We start from the raw sequence: 11,245 nt of genomic DNA, 5'->3' as shown, positions 1-11,245 counted from the left end.
CCAGCCTGGGCGACAGAGCGAGACTCCGTCTCAAAAAAATTAAAAAAAAAAAAAAAAAAGAAATTCCTCCCCCAATTGTGCATGAGGAAAGAAAGGGTTGTCTCCTGCCTCGCCTGGCACCTCTCTTAAAGATTGTTGACCACAGCATCCCCCCACCCCAACAAGAACATTAATCCACACTACCTCCAGGTCCCTTCCTAACATCTACTTTCCTTTAGAGAACACCAGCTTTTGTTTAGTGTCACCTAGGTATGGACACCTTCAGGGTACACCTGAGCACTTGGTCTTGTTCCTAGGATGGGGGAAACCAGGTGAGAACCTACAAAACTGCCTGGGTGAGTCCTTAGATAATATCAAGTCCCATAGTCTCTCCAAATGCAAAGAAAGGGTTTCTCTGGATGGATGAGGAGAGTTTTGCAGGGCTGCAGGGCCCATAGCCCTAACTTAATGCCCTCTTAGGAGGCACAGATGCCCCCAGTCTAGGGGGAAGGGCCATCCAACATCTGCCGTTGTAATGAGTGGGTAAATTAGAGATCAGCCAAATGGCTACATCCAGTTTGATTTAGGACTGGTTGCTATTATTATTAGTTCATTATTGGTAATTAATCATTGTTATCAGTAAAGTACTTAGAAGAGAGTAATTTCTCAGTAAGTGATCAATATTAGAATATTATGTTATTATTACTTTTTTTTGAGATGGAGTCTCGCTGTGTCACCGAGGCTGGAGTGCAGCGGTGTGAGCTCAGCTCACTGCAACCTCTGTCTCCCAGGTTCAAGCTTTTCTCCTGCCTCAGCCTCCTGAGTAGCTGGGATTACAGGCAAGTGCCACCATGCTCAGATGATTTTTGTATTTTTAGTAGAGATGGGGTTTTGCCATGTTGGCCAGGCTGATCTCAAACTTCTGACTTCAGGTGATCCGCCTGCCTCGGCCTCCCAAAGTGCTGGGATTTCAAGCATGAGCCACAGTGCCTGACCTGATCAATTTCCTTCTAAAAAATATTTCTCATACACTCCAGATTCTAGAGGGATTTAATCCAAGCCTTTAGGTATATAATAAAATTGTGATCACTTTGTAAGGAGAAAATGAAAAACAGGCCGCACGCAGTGGCTCACGCCTGTAATCCTAACACTTTGGGAGGCTGAGGCCAGTGGATCACTTAAGGTCAGGAGTTCGAGATCATCCTGGCCAACAATGATGAAACCCTGTCTCTACTAAAAACACAAAAATTAGCTGGGTATGGGGGCGTGCACCTGTAGTCCCAGCTACTCGGAAGGCTGAGGCAGGAGAATTGCTTGAACCTGGGAGGTGGAGGTTGGAGTGAGCCAAGATCATGCCACTGCACTCCAGCCTGGGCAACAGAGTGAGACTCCATGTCAAAAAAAAAAAAAAAAAAAAGCAAAACAACTCCTAGGATTAGAGCTGACATTTCTAAGTACTGTAGGGGTGGAAGGGTGTGATACCTTTCCTCACCCATCATAAAGGTCACAGCTGACATGCCTGTAAAAAAAAAAAAAACTGCTTAACAAGAAAAAAGCATACCAAGTTTAGTTAAGCAAAGCTTTATGTGACATGGGAGGCTTCAGAGATGAAGACTCAAAGTCCCAGGGAAATCTGTCTGTTTTTGTGCTTAGTTTCAAGGAAGAATGAACAGCTCTGAGGCCGGGCGCGGTGGCTCACGCCTGTCATCCCAGCACTTTGGGAGCCCGAGGCAGGTGGATCACGAGGTCAGGAGATCGAGACCATCCTGGCTAACATGGTGAAACCCTGTCTCTACTAAAAATACAAAAAAATTAGCCGGGCGTGGTGGTGGGCGCCTGTAGTCCCAGCTACTCGGGAGGCTGAGGCAGTAGAATGGTGTGAACCCGGGAGGTTGAACTTGCAGTGAGCTGAGATCATGCCACTGCACTCCAGCCTGGGTGGCAAAGTGAGACTCTGGCTCAAAAAAAAAAAAATTTTTTTAAATAAAATAAAAATAAAAATAAATAAAATTAAAATAAAATTAAAATAAAAAAATAAAAAGAAAAAAATAAAAAGAATGAACAGCCCTGTAGCAATGCAGTTGGGTAAAAAAAGAATGAACAAGGCTTGTCCAGAGTCTTCCTAGCCTCTCCATGCAGCATTCCTTCCTCCTGGTTACGGGGTAGAACCTCTCTGTAATGAGGTCTTCAAGGAGAGAAGGGAGAAAGCCACCTTTCTAGGTTTTATGGCTACTTTGGAGACACAGGTTCCAGTTTCTGTTACCCACCTTGGAGAAGAAGGATTTTTTTTTTTTTTTCCTTGAGACATGGTCTTGCTCTTGTTACCCAGGCTGGAGTGCAATGGTGTTATCATGGCTCACTGCAGCCTCAACCTCCTGGGCTCGGGTGATCCTCCCACTTCAGCCTCCTGAATAGCTGGGATTAGAGGCACGTACCACCATGACTGGCTAGTTTTTGTATTTTTTATTTTTATTTTTATTTTTTTTTGAGACGGAGTCTCGCTGTGTCTCCCAGGCTGGAGTGCAGTGGCGTGATCTCGGCTCACTGCAAGCTCCGCCTCCCGGGTTCACGCCATTCTCCGGCCTCAGCCTCCCAAGTAGCTGGGACTACAGGCGCCCGCCACCACGCCCGGCTAGTTTTTTGTATTTTTAGTAGAGACGGGGTTTCACTATGTTAGCCAGGATAGTCTCGATCTCCTGACCTCGTGATCCACCCGCCTCGGCCTCCCAAAGTGCTGGGATTACAGGCTTGAGCCACCGTGCCCGGCCGTTTTTGTATTTTTTATACAGACAGGGTTTGCCATGTTGCCCAGGCTGGTCTCAAACTCCTGGGCTCAAGTGATGCACCTGCCTCGGCTTCCCAAAGTGCTGGGATTAAAGACTTGAGCCACCCCAGCCAAAGGAGGAATTATTGTTCTGTGACTGCCTCAGGGGAGAAGGAGGGGCTGGAGACAGGAGGTCAGGAGGCGGTCACAGAGACCTTGCTTTTGAGGCCTCCAGTCTTCTTTAGTATACAGTACTTAGTATGCCAATGTGCCAGATATTGGGGTGACATTTTCTAAGCCCCAACCCTAGTTGTTGTGTGGCAGACAGTGTGAAAGGGCTTCACAGTGGGCTGGGCACGGTGGCTCACGCCTCTAATCCCAGCACTTTGGGAGGCCAAGGCGGGTGGATCACCTGAGGTCAGGAGTTTGAGACAAGCCTGGCCAACATAGTGAAACCCTGCCTCTATTAAAAATACAAAAATTAGCCGGGCATGATAGTGGGTGCCTGTAATCCCAGCTACTCGGGAGGCTGAGGCATGAGAATCGCTTGAACCCAGGAGGTGGAGGTTGCAGTGAGCTGAGATTGCGCCTCTGCACTCTATCCTGGGAGATGGAGCGAGACCCTGTCTCAAAAATAAAAAAAAGAAGAAAGTGCTTCATAGTAAATGCTCACAGCGACACTATGGCATGTGCTGTTCTTATTCCTGTTTACACTAAGGCAGCTGAAATAAAAAGAAACAAACAACTTGCCACAGGCGCAGCACTAATTGCTGCTGGAACTGGGGTGGGACCCAGGAGGTCTGGCTCCAGGACCCTGACGTGTAACCACACAGCAGGAAAATCCAGCCAGGGCTGAAATGAGAAAGATAGAGCGAAGTAAGGCGGGGAAGACAAGGATCAGAAGGCAGCACAAGGCTGGACCTTGGAATATCCCTGTGGCTCAGACACTGACACTGTATTCATCTCGACCAGCTGGGGCCAGAGACGGAGAGAGGAGGGCACGAGAAGACCCTGCTGGCTGGGCGGGCTTGGCAGGCTGGTGGGGTGGGGAGGATGGGGGAGGATGGAGAAACAAAAGAAAGTGAAACTGTCGGTATCCTCAAAGGAACCGGAGTTCCTGCTAGACCTATTCTTGGCTATGGAAGGACATAATAGACCCCCACGTGGCATTCCACAAGGCTTGGGGTCATATATTGAGTGAGTACAGACACTCCCCAACTTAACAATGGTCTGACATGATTTTTCTACTTTCCAACCGTGTGAAAGCGATCTGTGTTCAGTAGAAACCGTATTTCCAGTCCCCAGTATAACCGTTCTGTTTTTCACTTGCAGTATAGTGTTCAATAAATTCCTTAGGGTTTTCAGCACTTTATTATGACATAGGCTTGTTTTTCATGATTTTGCACAACTATAGGCTAATGTAAGTGTTCTGAGCGTGTTTAAAGTAGGCTAGACTAAGCTATGATGTTCAGTAGATTAGGTGGATTAAATGCATTTTATTTTCTTTTTTTGAGACAAGGTCCTGCTGTGTTACCCAGACTGGAGTACACTGATGCAACCTTGGCTCACTGCAGCCTCCAACTCCTGGGCTCAAGTGATCCTCCCACCTCAGCCTCCCAAGTAGCTGGTATTACAGGCTCACACCACTATGCTCAGCTAATTTTGCTTTTTTTTTTTTTTTTTTTTTTGAGACAAAGTCTCACACTGTTGCCCTGGTTAGTATGCAGCAGGGCGATCTCGGCTCGTTGCAGCCTCCACCTCCTGGGTTCAAGCGATTCTCCTGCCTCAGCCTCCCAAGTAGCTGGGACTACAGCCGCGCGCCACCACACCCTGCTAATTTTTGTATTTTTAGTAGAGACGGGGTTTTACTATGTTGGCCAGGCTGGTTTCGATCTCCTGTCCTCGTGATCTGCCCGACTTGGCCTCCCAAAGTGCTGGGATTACAGGCATAAGCTGCCGCGCCTGGCCTAATTTTGCTTTTTTAAAAAGTTTTTTGTGGAGATGAGTTCTCACTATGTTGCTCAGGCTGGTCTCAAACATCTGGGCTCAAGCAATACCCTCTTCTCCTCGGCCTCCCAAAGTGCTGGGATTACAGGCATGAGCCACCTCACCTGACCTGAGTGCATTTTGGATTTATGATATTTTCAATTTAGGATGGGTTTATGAGGAAGCAATCCCACTGTAAGTTGGGGAGCACCTGTACACTTTTGGAATTCAAGTTTAAATTTTTCGTGTCCCTTTGCCAACCTGTCTGAGTCAAGTTTGATATTTGTACCTTCAATAAAGAAACTGACATGTAGGATAGATTCATTCATTCATTCATTCATTCATTCAGCAAATAGTTATTGAACACTACCTGGGCAAATACCTAGAAGCGAAAAAGCCACACACCCCTGCTAGAAAGCAGAGCCCTCAGGCCTGGTGTAGTGGCTCATGCCTATAATCCCAGCACTTTGGGAGGCCAAGGTGGGTGGATCACCTGAGGTCAGGAGTTCGAGACTAGCCTGGCCAACATGGCGAAACCCCATCTCTACTAATAATACAAAAATTAGCCAGCTGCAGTGGCACACACCTGTAATCCCAGCTACTAGGGAGGCTGAGGCAGGAGAATTGCTTGAACCCAGGAGGCGGAGGTTGCAGTGAGCCGAGATCGTGCCATTGCACTCCAGCCTGGGCAACAAGAGTGAAACTCCATCTCAAAAAAATAAATAAAATAAAAAATAAAAATAAGAGAGCAGAGCCCTCCACAAGAAGCACACCAGAGAAGGGCCCTTTCGTGGCATAGGAATTGCCAATGGGATTCTATCTGGAGCCCCTTCCTGTGATATTTCCATTCAGCTCGTCACAAACACACTGGCTGTGTGTTTCTGGCCTGAGGTCTGCCAGAGCTGGGGAAGGCCTGCGTGTTTTGTTGGGCAGTGTTGTTCTTTGTGTCTGTGGACATGTTCTCTCGTGCACTGAGGGCCAGCTACCATGAGCGGCAAGGCAGGAGAAAGAGGGAGGCAGAAGGGGAAGGAAGCCAATGGAACCCTGTAGGATTGGAGTCGGGTGGCTTGGTGGCTCTGCTGACCTCCCAGACCTCATCTCCTGCCCTTCTGCCCAATCTCTGGTTGATGCCAAGATTCTCAAAGCATCAAACACCATTTTGACTTGTTAGCACCATCGGCCATGTCCTCACCCCACTCGCTCACAGCTAGGAGGGAAGAGTCCTGGGGGGATGTGGGCACAGAGGGAGTCAGCGTGGTTGGTTCTTTTATTTCCTTCTTCGTGTGTTTTCCAGAGGAGCCTGGACACTGCTGGGAGGTGTGAGACCCCCACTTCCCGCTTCAGAGGAGACATTTGTTTCTGTGACTACTTAAAACTAATGAGGGCTGACTCTGAACGATTTGTCCCAATGGCACAGAATTCACACTTACGGCGGCATCCCTTGCTGACACTTATGGACCCCAGCCAGGCTCCATAAATACTCCTCCTTGAGCTTTAAAACACAGGAAATCATGCCTAATGTTCCGACTGCTTTGTTACCTCATCAGAGTCCTATGAAAATTACTGCCGGTTAAGAATGATCCCCACCAAGCCTTCCCAAACACGTGGCAATAGTGCCCTGTCCCTCCAGAGACCCTAGTCTCACAGAACTCATCAGAACGCTCTATGGAACCCTTGGCGATTGTGGAAAAGGCAGAAAAGGAAATTGCCTGTGCCCTGTTGGAGTCCAGGAAGCTGCAGTTGTTGAGAAACCACCCAGAACGAAAGCGGAAGTAAGAGGCTATTGTCCAAGAGGAAGGAGAGCGCACTCCAGCTACTCTCGAATTCTCTGACCTATGGTATTTCCTTCAACCTCTGCTGCATACAGCAGCAATCCTCTTATTTTATCGTGCGTGTGTGTGCACATATGCGGGTGCATGTGTGTGTGTGCATGTGTATAGGGTTGCATGTGCGTGTGTGTGGGTGTGCATGTGTGGAGGTGCGTGTGTCTGTGTGTGTGTGCATGTGCGAGTGCATGCGTCTGTGCTTGCGTGTGTGTGTGCATGTGCGAGTGCGTGTGTCTGTGGGTGCGTGTGTGTGTGCATGTGTGAGTGCGTGTGTCTGTGCGTGTGTGTGTGTGCATGTGTGTGCGGGTGTGTGTGCATGTCTGTGCTTGTGTGTGTGTGCATGTGTGTGAGAGTGTGTGTGCGTGCGCGGGTGCATGTGTGTGCATGTGCATGTGCATGCTCACGTGCTTTCCTCAACTCTGAGCATCTTGTTTAGAGCTCAACTTCAGCCCCTGGCCCAGGCCCTGCACGGAGCGATCCTCAATGTGTGCTGCCTGCCTCCCGCCTCCCATGGCCTGTCCTGGTTGTGTCATAACTTCGGGCTGCTTCCTCCTTCTCTCTGTTCGTTCTCCCATATTTCCATGTGGATGCTGCTGAAATTCCAAGGGAGGCATTGGAGGGCTCTGGCTGCATCTGAGTGATGGCTCAGATACCCACATGAGGCCTGTTGTGGCCGCTGAGCCCTGAGACGCCTATCTGCCGTGGGTTTATCTTTGGTGTTTGCTTTCACTGCTTTCAGGCTTCACTGGCGGTGGCTTCACGTCTGACTCTGCTGCAGGCTCTTCGAGGTCTCATCTTCCTTGCAGGGGGCAGTGGCCACAGGGAGAGAGAAGAGAAGAACAAGGAAGTGGGTGGGGGAGGGCCGGGTGCTTCCACTGCCTCTCTAGGAGGAATCCAGCCCCCTTCCTCCCTGGGAGGCCGGCCTGAAGGTGAATCCAACTTCGGTCCTGGCAGCCCCCTGCCTGACAGCAGCCTCGGTGGTCCTAAATGAGTGGCACAGTGCAGGGATGGACACCAGGCCCTTAGGGTGCCCCACCTTTGGGGTCACCACGGCACCCAGGGGTGTCTGGGCTCCACCTTGGCTTTAGGATCAAGGCCACGGGGAGACATAACAGCCTGCCCGAGGAAGCCCCGGTCAGCAGAGCTGGGTGGCATTGGCTGGAACTGCCACCATGATAAGAGATGTCCTTCCTGGTGCCAAGCCAGGCCACCCCCTCACCAGTTCACACCCTTTCCCAAGATGGCATCAGACCCTGCCCTAGCCCTGGCTTCCATTAAGCTGCCTTGTCCTTTCTTATCTTGCAGGAGTCCTGCGTCTGCTCTTCTCTGCACTCAGCCACCTTGGCTCGGAAGGAAGCTGCTGGGGACCAGCCTGCTGCAACCCACCTCAGCATCTCTTTAGGACCCCGGCTGCCCCAACCCTAAAATGGGAAGGGAGATAAAAATCTGGGACTCTGGCCAGGTGCGGTGGCTCACGCCTGTAATCCCAGCACTTTGGGAGGCCGAGGTGGGTGGATCATTTGAGGTCAGGAGTTTGAGACCAGCCTGGCCAACACGGTGAAATCCCGTCTCTACTAAAAATACAAAAAGTAGCCTGGCATGGTGGCGCACATTTGTAATCCAGCTACTCGGGAGGCTGAGGCACGAGAATTGCTTGAACCTGGGGGTTGGAGGTTGCAGTGAGCTGAGATCGTGCCACTGTACTCCAGTCTGGGTGACAGAGCAAGATTCTGTCTCTAAAAAAAAGGAAACAAAAAAATCTGGGACTCGCAGTCAAGAGGTCTGGCTGAGGGATTATGATGAGGACCAGGCGAGGGCAGGGACCCTGTCTGCCTTGTTTGCTGCTTAGCTTGGGGCAAATGCTCAATCCAGTGTGTTGAGAAGTCGTAGGTGGAACACCAGGCTTAGGGTCCCCTCCAAATGCCCGTATGGAGCTCACTACCAGCACAGGCAAACCATCTCCTGGAGGAACAAAGAGAGACGCCAGGTGGGCTTTTAAAATCTCTTTATTTACAGCCCAAGAGCACATGCAATATGACATCATGGGACTACAAGGGTGTGGCACCTCCCCCTCCCCCTGCCGCTTCTGAACTTTAAAGAGGAACTACAGCACCCTAGGAAATTGCCTAAGAGTCAGAAAACCCTACACTGAGGGTCCCAGGCCGAGGTGCTCCATTCATTTACCCCAAAAAGTAAAGACCAGTTGCAGCCCAGGAGGCTGGGCCTCAGAGCCTGGGAGTTTGCTATTGCTAGTAATTAGCTAGGCAAAACAGGTCTCAGATTTGCCAACTCACACCTGAATACAAATACCCCGAATTATCCGAATGTCCCTGACCACTCCACATTTCTGTTTTCCCTGTCGCATCCTAGACTTGTGATTCTCAAACTTGATCGTGCCCAAGAATGACCCGGAGAACTTGTGAAAAGCCAAATGGCTGGGCCCCATCCCCAGAGATTCTGGCTCAGTAGGCGTGGGGTGGTGGGGCCCAAGATTCTGCATCTCTTTTTGTTTTTTGTCGTTTATTGAGACAGGGTCTCACTCTATTGCCCAAGCTGGAGTGCAGTGGCGCGATCATGGCTCACTGCAGCCTCGACCTCTTGGGCTTGAGTGATCCTCCCACCTCAACCTGGAGAATAGCTGGGACTACAGGTGTGCACCACCGTGCCCGGATAATTTTGTTATTTTTTGCTGAGACGAGGTCTCCCTATGTTGCCCAGGCTAAGATTCTGTATTTCTACCAAGCTCCCAGGTGCTGTTGCCAGCCCGGGACCATCATCTGAGTGTCTAAGGTCTAGAAAGCCTTTTGCACCCAGAAGTGACCCGGCCATGGATCCTGTATGAGACCACTTGTTCTGACTTACAATTCAGAAAATACACTCCCTGCAATATAAACCCCTGGTTCTGCAAACCGCCCTTCCCAGGAACGGTGACCTTCCCTGCCGACCTCCTCCCCAGGAAACACACACAGTCACCATTGCCTGTGAAAGTGAAGACTATCACAGAGGTGACAGGGCTCAGTCCAACCCCAGAAACCCCCAGTGAGGAGCCACAGTGGTTTGCTTCTCTGGCCTCTCCACTGTCTGTCCCAGCACTGTTTTCCTGGCTGTTCTGTTGTTTTATAAACCTTGTCTCTGCAGCTGTGAGTGAACCGCACTGCAGGGGCCGTGCGCCCACCACCTCAATGTTAGGTTTTGTTGGGTGGGTTGAATGTGGCTTAAAATAGGACCCACCTCCAGCAGCTCAGTGGTAGAAGGGGTTGTGGCTTTAGGATTTACTTTGTGGCTTGGTCACTCCTCAAGGGGCTGTGAAGCTGTCATTTTCCCACAAGCCTTGGCCGTCATGTCATTGCACGCTCAGCCTATTCCCAGCAGACATGGAAACCACTCTTGGTGTCTCCAGACAAACCATGGGATGGCAGCCCTGTGGGAACAGCAGGGATTCCTGGGATCCGCGGTGAGACTCCAGCGGGAGGAGTGCAGGAGGGCTCAGGCCACAGGCCCAGCGGCTACTGGTTGCCACATGGCCTCCTGCTCAGCTCCCCCAGTCCACCCAGGGTGTCTTTTTAGACTCCTGCACCTATCTTATTGCAAAGTCACTTACTCCTCCAGCCCTGCCTCGGTGCCTGGAATCTGTACATGCTGCCAAGGGCTGAGGCCAGCACAGTTTTCCAAACCTCTTTGACCACAGAAGCCGTACCTTGCCCCTTTCTAATGGAGCATCGCATGGTCCCAGTGTTCTATGGAACACACTTTGGGGAAGGAGCTTGAATAGTGACTTGAATAGAATAGAGCTTGAATAGAAATGATCTCAGAGTATGTGATGGGTCAGAGTATGTGATGGGTCATTGTCAAAGAACCAAACATCTCCTAAAATTCTCCTAGAATAACAAATTAGCTAACACTGGAGGTTTATTAGGTGGTAGGCACTGTTCTAAACACCTTATAAGAATTCTGCATTCACAGGCCAGGCACGCTGGCTCACGCCTAGTAATCCCAGCGCTTTGGGAGGCTGAGACAGGTGGATCACCTGAGGTCAGGAGTTTGAGACCCGCCTGGCCAACATGGTGAAACCCCATCTCTCCTAAAAATACAAAAATTAACCGGGCATGGTGGTGCTTGCCTGTAATCCCAGGTACTTGAGAGGTTGAGGCAGGAGAATCACTTGTACCTGGGAGGCAGAGGTCGCAGTGAGCCAAGATTGCGCCACTGCACTCCAGCCTGGGCAACAGGAGTGAAACTCTGTCGCAAAAGAAAAAAAAATCAAAACGAAGTATGCATTCAGTACTCACAACAACCCTATGAACGGAGAGTTATCCCCATTTTACAGATGAAAAAATCAAGGCACAGAGACCTTAAGAAACTTTCCTAAGGTTGCCAAGGCGGTGAGAGGTGGAATAGGTGGATTTATCACCAGCTGCACTGCTACAGATGGAAGGGGAGAGCGGAGGCTCTCAGCCCCAGCTGCACCTGGAGTTACCTGGGGAAAAAGCTATGAAGCCCAGACCAAACAAAGCGGAAGCCTTGTGGGTGGGTCCCAGGCCTTTTAATGTTCCCAGATTGTTGCAACGTGCAGCCAAGGTTGAGAGCGAGCAGGCTTGAGCAGGGGTTGGCAAACTGTGGTCCTCAGGCCAAATCTGTCCCACTGCCTGTTTTTGTGTAGTTGGCCTGCTAAGAGCAGTTTTTGCACTTT

This window comes from Theropithecus gelada, chromosome 1, assembly GCF_003255815.1.
Source record: "Theropithecus gelada isolate Dixy chromosome 1, Tgel_1.0, whole genome shotgun sequence".
Classification (NCBI taxonomy): Eukaryota; Metazoa; Chordata; class Mammalia; order Primates; family Cercopithecidae; genus Theropithecus; species Theropithecus gelada.
This window is presented reverse-complemented; position numbering follows the sequence as displayed.